General features: G+C 40.4%; 1 pseudogene; it reads right to left on the reverse strand.

Annotated features, from left to right (window-relative positions):
• Positions 1-1,671: 1,671 nt before the first annotated feature.
• On the reverse strand, positions 1,672-3,285 carry LOC118547128 (RNA transcription, translation and transport factor protein pseudogene; annotated as a pseudogene).
• Between the last annotated feature and the right edge of the window lie 374 nt (positions 3,286-3,659).

Below are 3,659 nucleotides of genomic sequence, written 5' to 3' on the forward strand. Positions count from 1 at the left end.
GTCTCCCTCAAGTTGAAAGTATCCACTTTCTGGAGTCAAGAGGAACAGCCCAGGAGGGTGGCAAGAAATCCACCAGAGGTACTCCAGTGTCCAACTATGAAAATCTGGAGATGGGTCAGGAGTCCTCACAAGCAATCCAGACTTCCAATTACCAAAGCCTGAAAACCCAGCAGGCAGGCTGGGAGAAACCCTCCTGGCCATTCTGGACCTTTATGGAGAGAAGGGCAGCTGCCCTCCAAATGCCAGAGGATGGGGAGCAAGACTGAAGGAGATCTCTAAGCACAGAAGAAGGAATATAGACTGAAGAACAAAGAAACCTCCCAAGGAACCCAATAACTGGCAAGGAGATAACCCTATAGTTCTAAAAACCGATGACATGGTTATGAAGCCCAGGTGGTTCTTTAGGATGTTGTTAGCTTTCAGGTCCCAGGCTCTGCTGAAAATAAAGTCCTGATCCCACTCTTATAAATTTGAAGCCAATGGTGAACTGAATCACACTAAAACCATAACACAGCCAGACACAGTTCAACTATAGATCAAATTAATTTCCAATAGTCTGACAGAGAAGAGGGGATGCATCTGGAAATGGTCTTTAGTGGCAGCGACCACCCAGAAAGAAATCTATTTTTTTTTTGAGATTATAGTTTTATCTCTGGTTACTTAGTGAGGGGTGTGTGTGTGTGTTTGTGGGGGGTGCATATGTAAAAAAGAAAATCAGTTTGGGTTCATACATTGTGCCATATCACCATATATAAAAATCATCCCAAAATGGATCATAGATCTAAATGTGAAACCTAAAACTGTCTATAAGAAAACATAGAAGAAAATCTTTGGACCTTAGATACAAGACCAAAAGCACAATCCATAAAAGAACAAATTGATAAATTGGACTTCATCAAAATTTAAAACTGCTGTTCTTCAAAAGACCATGTTAGGGGACTAAAAGACAAGCCACAGATCTCAGATGTGGAGATAATATTTACAAAGCAAATAACTGATAAAGGACTTGTATCTCGAGTATATAAAGAATGCTCAAAACTCAGCAATAAGAAAACAAACAACCCATTTTTAAAAAGGTGCAGGGGCGCCTGGGTGGCTCAGTCGTTAAGCGTCTGCCTTCGGCTCAGGTCACGATCCCAGGGTCCTGGGATCGAGCCCCGCATCAGGCTCCCTGCTCAGCAGGGAGTCTGCTTCTCCCCTTCTCCCTCTCCCTCTGCCACTCCCCCAACTCACACTCTCTCTCTCTCAAATCTTAAAACAAAACAAAACAAAAAACAATGAGATACTACTTCCTACCCACCAGATAGACTACAATGAAAAGTTCTGGTAACACCAAGAGTGTGGAGAAATGGGAATATTAATCACTGCTGGTAGAAGCCTAAGTGTGCACAACTATTTTGGAATCTGGCAGAATTTACTAAAGCCAAACAAACACCTGTGCTAGACCCAAACAATTTCATTTCTTGGACGATACTCAAGAGAACTGAGTGCATATGCCTACCAAAAACATGTACAAGAATGTGCATAGCAACTTTATTCATATTTACAAAAAAATGAAAAAATAATCCACCAGTAGTAGAATGGATAAATTGTGGTATATTTTTCCCCCACTTTCCTGAACTTAATTTAAAAATATCAATGATGGTAAATCTTGAGAATATTGTCAATTTTCTAGAATTCTTCCCTTGAAAATGTGACATTTGATTTCCAAACACATGCTAAAGCATACGTGGTTCCCAATCGTACTAAGTAGGTGAAAAGCTGAAATCTTAAAGTGTTCATCTTCCAACTTTCCTGTCTGTGGTCTGTCTTTGGGTCAGCAATAATTGCCTGAACAGCTACCATGGCTTCATGAATTTTTGTCTGTAGCTCTTCTATATGCAGCAACCGCAGTATTGGGGCAGCTTCATTAAGAACTGCATCTCCTGTGTTGAAACTAAGAATATGTTTGTCTAAAGCAACAGGAAAGCCGTCTTTTGTTTGATTTGCTTTAGCAACTGCATTCTGTGTCAGGTACTTCTGGATCAAAATGCGAATTGCCTTAAGCGTTACCAGGTAATTATTATGAGCTGAATCTGAAGAAGGTTAGCCAAAGCTATTACACCAGTCTTGAAATTGGGATAATTTACATCCAAATTGATCAATGGCTCTGCAGTTTTAGCTGCATTGTCAGCATTTTTTGTATTATCAGTTACCAAGTCGGGGTATTTTTCAGCATTATCTCCATATTCAAGTCTAACAGCTAAACCAAGAAGCCAGTCAATTGCTTCTTGTTGATCTTGAATCTTGATTCTGGTCCAAGATGGTGGAGGAGTAGGAGACCTTAGTTTTATCTGGTCCCAGGAATTCAGCTAGATAGCTATCAAATCATTCTGAACACTTGCAAACTCAACCAGAGATCGAAGAAAAGAATAGCTGCAACTCTACAAATAGAAAAGCGACCACTTTCTGCAAGAATAAGACAGAAAATCTCACCTTAAAAAAGAGAACAAGAGGCAGTACTGACTGCCAACGACCTAATCGGTATGGACATAAGTAGGATGTCAGAACCAGAGTTCAGAATAACGATTATAAAGAACTAGCTGGGCTTGAAAAAAGCATAGAGGACGCTAGAGAATCCCTTTCTGGAGAAATAAAAGAACTAAAATCGAATGAAGTTGAAATAAAAAAAAGCTATTAATGAGATGCAATTAAAAATGGAGGCTCTAACTGCTAGGATAAATGAGGCAGAAGAGAGAATAAGTGATATAGAAGACCAAATGATGGGGAATAAAGAAGCTGAGAAAAAGAGAGATAAACAACTACTGGACCGTGAGGGGAGAATTCGAGAGATAAGTGATACCATAAGATGAAAAATATTAGAATAATTGGGATCCCAGAAGAAGAAGAGAGAGAGGGGCAGAAGGTATACTGGAGCAAATAACAGCAGAGAACTTCCCTAATCTGGGGAAGGAAACAGGCATCCAACTCCAGGAGGCACAGAGAACCCCCCTCAAAAAAAAAAAAAAAATAGATCAACACCCTGACATGTAATAGTGAAACTTGCAAATCTCAGAGACAATAATCTTGAATTTTGAAAGGACAGTTAACATCTCTGAGACACTTTTCAAAGAATTTGAGCCAGTCACTGCTGTGGATGTTTCTTAAATTACCTCTGTCTTCGATCTTGTAGTGTCTGATTTTCTGGTCTTCAAGCCAAACAAAGTTCCTAAATTCTGTTTCATCTTTGCAGTTGAAGCCAGCAGGGTTTTGGTAGGCGACGGCCATCAGCTTGTGTTGCGACATGGTCCCCGCGTCTCACTCTGGTGCCCCCGGCTTCCGCTGGGAAAGGAGAGGTGAAAAGGAGCTGGTGTAGTGGCAAGAGGGCCAAATTTATACAAAGTAATACTACACAGAGAAAATGAACTACTGCAACAAAGTGGCAACACATGAATGACTCTCAAGGGCATACTGTGAGGCGGAATGAGGTGAGCCACACATGAAGAAAATATACTCTCTGATTCCGTTTTTATGAAGCTCAGAAAAGGACAAGCTAACCATAATACAGATCAAAATAATGGCTAACTTTGGAGAAGTGTTGATTGGTAGGAGGCATAAAGGAACCTTCTGGGTTGCTGGGTATATCCTATAAGTTGATCTCTGTGTTGGTTACACAGAAA

Source organism: Halichoerus grypus, chromosome 6 (assembly GCF_964656455.1).
Source record: "Halichoerus grypus chromosome 6, mHalGry1.hap1.1, whole genome shotgun sequence".
Lineage (NCBI taxonomy): Eukaryota > Metazoa > Chordata > Mammalia > Carnivora > Phocidae > Halichoerus > Halichoerus grypus.